Source organism: Oncorhynchus masou, chromosome 31, assembly GCF_036934945.1.
Source record: "Oncorhynchus masou masou isolate Uvic2021 chromosome 31, UVic_Omas_1.1, whole genome shotgun sequence".
Classification (NCBI taxonomy): Eukaryota; Metazoa; Chordata; class Actinopteri; order Salmoniformes; family Salmonidae; genus Oncorhynchus; species Oncorhynchus masou.
This window is the reverse complement of record NC_088242.1, coordinates 82,024,833-82,036,196: the sequence shown is the minus strand read 5'-3', so window position 1 is coordinate 82,036,196 and position 11,364 is coordinate 82,024,833. Positions and strand designations below refer to the sequence as shown.

The 11,364-nt window shown below is 37.8% G+C and overlaps 1 long non-coding RNA gene across 4 annotated transcripts in view; it reads left to right on the top strand.

Moving 5' to 3' along the window:
- The first annotated feature begins 2,520 nt into the window (after window positions 1–2,520).
- Window positions 2,521–11,364, top strand: part of LOC135524558 (uncharacterized) — a 67,916-nt gene continuing 59,072 nt past the window's right edge. For 2 of the 4 annotated variants that reach the window (XR_010452996.1, XR_010452989.1), the window contains exon 1: window positions 8,829–10,217. This is a non-coding gene — a long non-coding RNA (uncharacterized LOC135524558). Of the gene's footprint in view, window positions 2,598–8,828; window positions 10,218–11,364 lie in introns of those variants that run through there. The other 2 variants (XR_010452991.1, XR_010452992.1) reach the window with 2 other exon arrangements.

Sequence of the window (11,364 nt, the reverse complement as noted above, 5' to 3'; positions counted from 1 at the left end):
ACTCTGTATGTAGCACATTTGCTACAGTTTGTCATCATACTGATTCAGGATTCTGACTTCATGAATGTGTGCACGTGTGTACTTGCATAATTACTGAAATGTACAAAGGTAATTATATTACACTACGTGGCTCTTGGTCTTCATAGCATCCCGTAGGTATTCTTTTGGCCAGCAATGGACAAGTGTGTGTGTGTGTGTGTGTGTGTGTGTGTGTGTGTGTGTGTGTGTGTGTGTGTGTGTGTGTGTGTGTGTGTGTGTGTGTGTGTGTGTGTGTGTGTGTGTGTGTGTGTGTGTGTGTGTGTGTGTGTGTGTGTGTGGGTGCCCTGGTTCACCTGGTGTGCGAGGTTATGGAGGTGGGGGGGGTCCCCTGCTGGAGTCCTCCCCGGAAATAGAGGGGTGTTACCCGGGTGGTGAGTAAGGGCCTAACTGCCTGGAGGTCCATAGCTCCAGGGGGTAAGCTCTCCTCTCATGTCCGGAAATAGAGGGGTGTTACCCGGGTGGTGAGTGAGGGCCTAACTATATATGTAATTTCCAAACCATTTTCTAGCAGATCTGCAATATATACAGTATCAGTCAAAAGTTTGGACACACCTACTCATTCCAGGTTTTATAAATGTTTTATAACTATTTTCTACATTGTGGAATAGTAGTGAAGACATCAAAACTATGAAATAACCCATATGGAATCATATAGTAACCAAAAAAAGATTTTAGATTATTCAAGTAGCCACCCTTTGCCTTGATGACAGCTGTGCACACTCGTGGCATTCTCTCAACCAGCTTCATGAGGTAGTCACCTGGAATGCATTTCAATGCACAGGTGTGCATTGTTAAAAGTTTCTTCAAGTGCAGTCGCAAAAACCATCAAGCGCTACGATGAAATTGTCTCTCATGAGGACCACCACAGGAATGGAAGACCCAGACTTACCTCTGCTGCAGAGGATGATGCTATAATGTTCATTAGAGTTAACAACCTCATAAATTGCAGTGCAAATAAATGCTTCACAGAGTTCAAGCAACACATACATCTCAACATCAACTGTTCAGAGGAGACTGCATGAATCAGGCCTTCATAGTTGAATTACTACAAAGAAACCATTACAAAAGGACACCAATAATAAGAAGAGACTTGTTTGGGCCAAGAAACATGAGCAATGGACATTAGACCGGTGGAAATCTCTCCTTTGGTCTGATGAGTCCAAATTTGAGATTTTTGGTTCCAACTTCGTGTCTTTGTGAGACGCAGAGTAGGTGAACGGATTATCTCTGCGTGTGTGGTTCCCACCATGAAGCAGGAGGAGGAGGTGTGATGGTGTGGGGGTGCTTTTCTGGTGACACTGTCAGTGATTTATTTAGAATTCAAGGCAAACAACCAGCATGGCTACCACAGCATTCTGCAGCGATATGCCACACCTTCTGGTTTGCGCTTAGTGGGACTATAATTTCTTTTTCAACAGGACAATGACCCAAAACACACCTCCAGGCTGTGTAAGGACTATTTGACCAAGAAGGAGAGTGATGGAGTGCTACATCAGATGACCTGGCCTCCACAATCACCCGACATCAACCCAATTGAGATGGTTTGGGATGAGTTGGACCGCAGAGTGAAGGAAAAGCAGCCAACAAGTGCTCAGCATATGTGGGAACTCCTTTAAAACTGTTGGAAAAGCATTCCTCATTAAGCTGGTTGAGAGAATACCAAGAGTGTTCAGAGCTGTCATCAAGGCAAAGGGTGGCTATTCCATAGTTGTGATGTCTTCATTAAATTAATATTCTACAACATAGAAAGTAGTAAAAATAAAGAAAATCCCTTGAATGAGTAGGTGTTTGTCCAGACTTTTGACTGGTACTGTATATACACTTTGAATCTTAAATCTTCTCGTGTTTGTCTTTGTTATTTCTCTACTGTTACCCCACCATTAACTTTACTGGCAATATAATATAGGCCTAATGATTTTTGAGACAGTGAAACTGAATGCTAATTTTTGTAAAAATATGATAGTTGTTTTTTTAAGGAGGAATGTTTGGAGAAAGGTTTCATTGTATTTCCTACTCTACATTTACATATCATTCCAGTTTTATTTGATGAGAATTGTATCTAAATTGTATCCAAATGTAGGCCTCCCTCTGAATTCAAATATTCACCGATGATTAGAAAATTAAATTGAGCCAAATTTCACATCATGGATTCAAATTTGACTAATGATTATTTTCGAAGTACCTTAATTTCATCTTCACATTCCACAAGTAGCCTAGTTATAGCAAAATGCCTAAATGGTAAAAATATTTGAGGTCTATGTCCCTCAACGAATTTTGCATAGGTCCCTATACACATACGTGTTTTGAATGACAATTGTCCCAAAAATCTTTGTGCTTGAACTTGACCGTCGAAATTGCATGGGAAAGGAGAGGAGAATTTGCCCCTTGCCCCCTTCCTTTATGCTGCGCAAATGGTTGAGAGTGATGTCACTGCTCATTAACATAAAATTCAGCTTGTTTGTAATTAAAGAGGGGTGGCAGATAGAATCAAGTCTTTTTTCTCATGGTAGGGAACGAATAAGCATCTTTCTCTGCAGGAACTCTCCAGGAAACACACTGTAAGTTTATAAACTTTCATATAGTTATTTGATGAGTTATTCTTGTTGCACATATAGGCCTCAAAGCTGGCTACTTTGCATCCCTTCATTTGGAAGAAAAAAAATGCAATATGCATGTGCATTGGGCTATCGGTTATCATTTCTGTTTTTTCAACAATTACACTAAGTTAATACAATTCTATGGGTATAATGTTGAGCCGTGCATAACGATAATAGAGAATGTAATTATTTGGAATTTATATTTCCTTCTCACATTTTATGTTGTTAGGCATAAAATAAAGTCATTGCTGTGGAGAGACAGAGCTAATAACCTTACCTATCAAGTTACGATTATTAGCAAATAATCTTAACTTGATAGGTGTTATCTATCACATGGAATTCTTGTGACATGATAGGTCTACTCAAGCTCAGAGCAGTGCAAGTCGAGGTAGTTTTTACCTCACACTTACATTTACATTTACATTTAAGTCATTTGGCAGACGCTCTTAACATCCTTATTGATGTGTTATTGATGTATTCACATTCACACAGGATTTCTTGTCAGAATTTCTTTAACATGTGTGTAGACAGAATCCAGAATGTGCTTATTCCAGTATCATATTTCCTCCAAATATTCCCTTCACCGATGATATAGAAGATATATGTATTGATGATACAGATCGATGTTATCCCTATGAGAGCCTCTGCATTGAGTCAGTGGACATTTCCGCTGACACTTTCCATAGATACAGTATACTGTACATTACAGGTCATAAGGCATGGCATCAGTGCAAACACTGCTCTCCTGACTCACTTGTGTTGCTTGGACAATGACTGTTGGTGTTAGATTTGCCTCCGGTTCTCCTTACTCACCAGCTCATGTGGAGGTTGTGGAGTAGCTGCAGGGTAGAGAAGGCTGCATATTAAAGGTTACTAGACATAGGCCCTGGCAGGATTAGTATTCATGTGTGCTGTCTATGCATGTATTTCTTCTGGTTTATATGACATTGCAAAACATCAGAGTGGTTATGCACTTAATGTTTTGAGAGAGCACTGATGACCAAATTCAATGAACTCAGTGTAAATCAAACTATATCTTATGAATCTCCAGTGGATGGAAGGGGCACTTGCTATTCCCTCTGTCTGTAGATTTTTTGACTGATGTCAGCCTACACCCCTAAACTTTGGCCTTTCTGTGGGGACACCTTCAAAATGTCTCCCCCCTAAATAACATGCAGGGACAAGTTGAGTTGATGATAGGGCTAAGTATTTGTGAGCATTACTTAGCTACTAGACAGGTTCTACTGTTTCCCATTTTATTCTCATTTTACCAAACAGTTGAGTTCATCTTTTGATAATCTAGATCCAATAAAAACGTGATCGTCTTCATTTCCGATTCAGATAACTTGGATTTTAAATTGAGTCCTATCATGACAATAGCTCACAATAGGTCATAGGCATGTTAGGTCAGTACTAATTGGTGGAGGGCTTGCGTGCGTGAGGGAGGTATCCAACCACCCCAAATATTTGCTCTCTCTTTGGCTTGATGCATGACCCTCATGCCCTTATGTGGGGTCAAGCCCTTTGGAGTATGGCTATTACAATTCCCAAAAGTGGGACCCTTTATTTGGTCACTTGTAAACCATTGAACTTGATGCTGGTAATTCTGTGATTTTGTGTGGGTGTATGTGTAGTAATTCTGATGCATATTCAAAGCAATTATTTATGGGCTATATATATTGTTATTTAATATGATTAATTCTGAAGCTATTGATTTGGAATTTGATTTTTGTCTATCAATGGCTGATCAGATCACAGGCTTGTTGTGAGTGACAGACACAAATGTACTAATCTTTGTGCATGATTCTCTATAACGTTGGATTTGGCTCAGATTCTTCTCACTCACTTGGTTAGGTTGGGCAATATTGCATTGATTCTGCTATCATGCATTAGATTACAATATTTACATTATGCTGCTTATCTATGTAAATTACAGGAAAATTAAAATGTGCATATATGATGGAAATAAATGAATATGATTATAGTAATTTACAGTCTAATGCAGCAGTCTGGCAGTAGACTGATGCTGTATGTTGTTCTCTATCTCCTCATCCCCCACACTCACATCATAGGGAAAAAGATGAAAGAATGTTTTCTGAAATGAAACACCAATTAGAAGACTCAGAGAGCCGACTCTATTAGAATGTGGGGAAATATACATAGTGTACATTTGGGACAATATAGCATCTAGTATGAATCCCATTTATCTACAGTCGGTAAGATGTATCAGAAGTATTTCACCAGTGTCCTCTTCAGACAGAAATCCAGTTATGGCAAGGTAATTATTGCATTTACAGTTATATTACAGATTTATAAGAGTTTAATATATATCAAAGCTCCAAACTGTCATGCAATGGTTATTGAATAGCTGTGCATGGAGGCAGTAAGGTTAAGGATGGCAACAGCCAGATGCAGTAAGAAGATGGCATAAGATTTGCCAATGATTTTCTTTTCAACACTGTGATTAGCTTGTTTTACAAAACCTCTTTGGTATCAAAGATATTATGACTTTGTCGAAATACATATTTATTTATCAAACGAATAGATATTGTGCATTAAGAAGACACTGAAACTATCAGTTAGATTCTATCTGGGTCACAAATATATACACACTTCAATATGTTACATGTTATATTCAGACATTTGGGTGTTTTATTTCCATCCTTTTCTAAATGATCCATGCGATTCCTGCTCTTCTGTCCAAATCAATCCTAATAATTGTATGCTCACACCAAAGTACTTAAGTGGATTCTACCCTTGAAGGATCTTTTGCAGGGAGTTTATATGTCCCATCATATTGACTGTTCAGAGAATGATAACTACCAGTATTTTATATTAGATTGAGCATACTGTATGTTTCACTTCATTGGAAAAATTGATACATGATTGTGTTCTTTGACCAATAGAATTAAAATGATCAGGTGTTCCACACAGAGATGACATATACAACAAATTTCTAGAATACAGTAGTCGATTTTTACTGTAGCTGGGCAGCAAGTGTCTATGTGGCTGTCATAGGATTTAGCACCTCCCTTTTCAGCGATAAGTAATATGGCTTAAGACCAGGTTGAAACATAAAAATATGAAAAAGTACAATTCAATAGAATACAACAAGAATGTGCGTTCAGTGTATAAGCATTGCACTGCACAATACTGTATGAATGTTGATCTCAGATTTAAAAATATATATAATTTAGCACGAAATTGATACAATGTACTAAATATTATTCTTCAACATATTAAATAAAAGTCAACCCAGAATCATATTACGTTATTTTAGGTAGCCTATCAAAATGTCCATTGGCCTATACTTTTTTTTATTAACGTCAAAAAAATATCAGCATGACATTCATTTCGGTGTTGTTGGTTTCATTTGATTCACTTTCGGTAAATGTATAGATTTCCTCACCAAATATCTGGATATAATTTCATTTTGTTCGGTATCAGTACAGATTTTTTTTTTACTGTATGCAACACATCCCATCCACACCTATGAATATATAACGACACACCATTAATGATTTAACATAATAATCTATGCATTGTGTGGAATACGTGAAAACATGTGTTGAGTGGGGAGACTATATACATTTACGTGTTTTAGGGGTCTAGTGTTAATTCACGATAGTGATGGCTTTATTTTCTTATTTTTATTTTCTTGGAATATCTATTTGACACTTAAACTGAATGTGTTGTTATGGGGATTTATTTATATTTAATACAACATGACAACTCCAATAATTGTTTTCTTTATATTTAAAATACCAAGGACAATCAAATTATGTTTAGTGGATCTACGTTCAATGAGTGATATCTGAGTTTTATAGTACCTAACCTCTAAACTATCACTTGGAGTCTTTTACGAGCATACTTTTTTATCTTTAATTTTGGATTTTTCTTATTTCCATTTTTATGTTATCCACATTATTAATGAAAAATGTTTATTGACTGCAATTTAAAAATTTTACCAAATGTGATAGGCCTATAGCACCTAAAATATATGCAATATGATGTGGCTCAAACGGTTTATAAACTGCTACAACCATATTACTTAATTGCCACGACTAATGATTATAATTTCCTTACAATATAATACAAGTGTGAACAATAGCTTTTTCATTTTGTACAACAGATTGTTCATCAATGTTTGTCATAAGATACCGTGTATTCTATGACTACTGCTACTTTCGTCCAATGGGGGTCGCTGTTTCTGCAGTTGCTTCAGTCCTTTCTCTTGATGTGGTTTATGATTTGAACAAAATTGCCACAGATTCGAGATACATGCTGAAATTTGTGAATATCAAAACTATAATGTAGGTTCATTTTATCAGCTTATATTCACACGAATTTTGCAATGTCTAGAAGTACTCTCTATTTTAATTGTAGATGTATGTGTATTGTTGTGAATTGTTAGATATTACTGCACTGTTCAAGCAAGAAACACAAGCATTTCGCCACACCCGCAAAAATATCTGCTCAATATGTGTATGTGACCAATAACATTTTATTTTATTTGGTAAGAGCTATTAAAGCCAAATTATGTACCAAATAGTTGTTTTGCCCATGTATACCACTTAGACATAGCCTACACTTCACATAATCACAACGCCTGGAATAATCTTAATACTACATATGAAACATATTAGGATCTGTTATGATTATTATTATATTCGCAACTTATTTATATTGCATAATAGGTGCAATATTTTGTATAAATCTGACATGAACTGTTAATTTATGAAAATGAAATTCCAACATTTCACCTCGCTTAAATGGCATCAGCTAGCCTACTGCAATGCAGTTACAGGTATGTTACAGATCTTACAGTGAGATACTACATTGCAGTAGGCTAGCTACCACGCGAAGCCATTTAGGCTAGGTGAAATGCTGTTGATGTCAGTTTTATACGAAATATTGCACCTATTATGCAATATAAATAAGTTGCGAATAATAATAATAATCATAATCATAATAGATCCTGATATGTTTTATATGTAATATTAAGAATATTCCAGGCGTTGTGGTTATGTGAAGTATAGGCTATGTCTAAGTGGCATCCCTGAGCAAGAACAACAACAACCAAGGTCTTTAATATCCATCATGGATAAAGTATAGGTTAGATTCAGGAGTTCCATTTTATAGCCTACTGATAATTAAATACATTAATGTGTGGATGTACATATGTTCATAAAAGTTGCCTATATTCTTAAAAATAAAATAAACTATTCCCTTGGCCCAATTTACTCCTTATACTATATAGGTTTACACTGGGAATAAAGCCCTGTTATAACGTAGAGGCCCGAGTTAGGGGCCAGCTAATTCAAAAAAGCTCTGCTGCCCTTGACGTTAAAGATTGAGGTTGTTTTCAAAATAAACATGTTTCTCAAATTGACATTGAAGTGACTAAGTTTTTATTAAGATGCATCGAAAGATAAATGACATTACTGTTATTATTATTGTTGGTTTACTTTTTACACTTTTATTTCCATGGTTTTATCTCTGGTCAGATGAGCTGCGAGATTGACTGTAAAGATAGTAAATCGAACGAAACGCTGGTGGGTATTAATATTATCTCTGTTAATTGACTAGTAGCCTATGACTTTCCAATGAGTAAATACATTATGCTACATTATGCTAAATATAGGCCATGCAGGTGTCTATACACAGTAAGGGGCGGCAGGTTAGCCTGGTGGTTAGAGCGTTGGACTAGTAACCGGAATGTTGCAAGTTCAAATCCACGAGCTGACAAGGTACTAATCTGTCGTTCTGCCCCTGAACAGGCAGTTAAACCCACTCTTCCTAGGCCGTCATTGAAAATAAGAATTTGTTCTTAACTGACTTGCCTAATTAAATAAAGGTTAAAAAAAATCATCTCACCAGAAGTATTTTTTGTCAGGAGCCTTCAAACCTTGCAAAGATTGTCATTTTTTTGGGGGGGGTGGCCTAATTGATACATTTAATGCCCATTATATTCAGATATTCAACAGAGATTAATTATTATTTTGAAATATGGATTGTTATTTGCCAGTATCAAGCTTACATACCAAACCCTTTCACAATACCATTAAATTGTGACTCAGGAGGGTAACCTATCCCTGAGCCTGACGTAAGCACGTATTCACTCACGTAGTAAAATATAAGAAGCTTGGATTTAGCACGTATTTTTCAACCCAACGCTGAATCCATCCGCAACCAGATCATCCATCGTTTTTTGAAATGTGGTATCTGCTAATTTATTACAGGCGTTAAGTCGGTTATTGCATGTGAAAATACTATTGATCAGAGCACGGTTACGCCCGGTCAGAGGATGGAGACGTAGTCACCGAACCTTTTCTCTTAGTGATAGAGGCTGCAGTGTTTCGTTCTTGTGCTCGGCTGTTAGAAAAGGAACGGTGGCTTATCCACCTCTAGTCATTGCGCTTGCATGTTCCGAGCTTTTTTCTGGAAGGGATTGAAGGCTTGGTGCGTATTCTCTGTCTCTCGCGCTGTGACTCCGTGACTAGGCAAGCAGTTGACGCAAGTTAAGGCTACTTCAAGCAACAGGCGCAGCACCAGTAGTTGCAGTGACAGGTCACTCCCTCTCCGCTGGTGCTATGGTGCTGAAATGGGTGCCGGCATTTATTTGAATCACCTCATTAGAACTGTGCTATCCCGCCTTTCTACGAGGCTTGAATGAGAGTCGACTTCAAAGAAATTGGAGCTGGAAGATGGAGTTGTACTTTTATGTTTTGTGAAAATATGTCAAACTTATCTAAAGGGTAAACGTTTGGTTTCAATGAGAAGTAGCTGTCAGACAGTGTTCTGGTGTACTGCGTCCTGCACAAGCATTTCGCTATACTCGCAATAACATCTGCTAATCACGTGTATGTGACCAATAAAATTAGATTTGATATGACACCAAGTGATGGGCAAAAGCTTTCAAGCATTCTATTTCTCTGCTCATGCATCCAAGTAGTGTTGGGTCCCTTCTATAGGTCTCTCTACTTCATCCCTCCCACCACTCATCTCCCATCTCCACCACACTATAGCCTACCCATCTATCTGTCTCTTGCTTATGTCTAGCGAATGATTCAGAAAAAGATAATGGGCGTAACTAAAAAGGGAAAAGGACCATTCACGCTGAGTTGGAACAATAGACAGCAACTCACAATGGACAATGCATAGAGGAGCAGGACTGTTTGGGTTTCTGGACACGTCCACACCAGGCGGGCCTGTGAGGGGGACCAATGACAGATATGTGCAGCTTCCCTCCGAAGCGGTGAGAAAATGTGGTGCGGGACTGACTGGCAGACTGATTACTTGCACATATCAGAGAGTCGTCTCTGCTAGTTGGCTTGTCTCAGGCCACTCAAGCAAAAGTAAAGTCAGTGTTTGGCATGAACTGCTCCGGGGTGGATTGACTCATTGTATAGCTAAAGTGTATCCAGATAGCTCCGGGTTTTTTTTCTCTATGGGATTGGTTCAATATCGTATAGCTGCAGCAAACTCTACACTGCTGCTGCAGAGCTAGAGTTTTTCTATAACTGAAATTCAGTTTGGACATCAGTAAGGCCTATTTTAATGGATTACACCAAGTTCACGGTATGTAAATATGCATTAGATTTATTCCAACGGGTTGTCAATCTTATTTCAGTTGGATATAAGATCAATAAACTGTCAACTTTGGTATTGCGTAGGTATTACCCATTTTTTTGTACTTCTTACAAAAGTATAATAATAATAATAACAAGAATACTACTAACAATAATAACAGCATTATAAATCATATACATCATTATACATTGTTTGTTTTTGTTGCTTATTAAAGTAGACTAAGTTTGAAATTATATATAGATTTTGACTTCCACTTAAAAGTAAGAAAACATTAGTAGTATGTCGGCTTTAATACCCTATGCAATGTCATGTCTTAACGGAATCGTCCATTGTGCAGTCCGCGGAGTAATGATGGGGTGAACCGAGTGGCCCCAGCGCTGGCGTTTAAAGCAAACAGTTGTGCGATTGTTAGGAGAGCCTGGGAAAATGTTCAGGGGTCTGGGAGGTGGAGTGTCCTGACGCCAGACCCTCTTGTTAAGAAGACCTCTGTGCGCCCAGACATCATTGTCATGCTAATGAGCGCCTGCACGTTGTTGAACTTGATTTTGACTTCTTTCTTTGCGGCTACATTTTTCTCGGTCACTTGTTTGTGGGAAAATCTTCTCTGGAGCTACAGTGTGAAATTAATTAATCAGGCCTTTGCAACGGACAACAATAGACCCCAGAGGATCTTGGCAACACACAAAATGCTTGTATTATTTTAGATAAACGTTATTTTACCAAGCCTTAAGATCACTGAGGAAAATACTAACTGCACACTCTGCGTTTAGATTTTTTTGAGGACATTTGTGACCAGTTGAAATACAGATTCTTCTTATGTTATGTGATTATAGGCCTGGACTTGTTTTATTATGAACCTTATTGGTGGATCAAAAGTAAATGCGTTCTAAAGGGGCAGAAGTTTTGCAATTGAGTAGTAGCAGGTGTGTGTGTGTGTGTGTGTGTGTGTGTGTGTGTGTGTGTGTGTGTGTGTGTGTGTGTGTGTGTGTGTGTGTGTGTGTGTGTGTGTGTGTGTGTGTGTGTGTGTGTGTGTGTGTGTGTGTGTGTGCTCTTCTCTTTCCTTTACCCACTGGGTGATGTACAGTAGGCTATATCTTGTTACTGTAATTTTCATATTAAAAACCAGAGACTATTT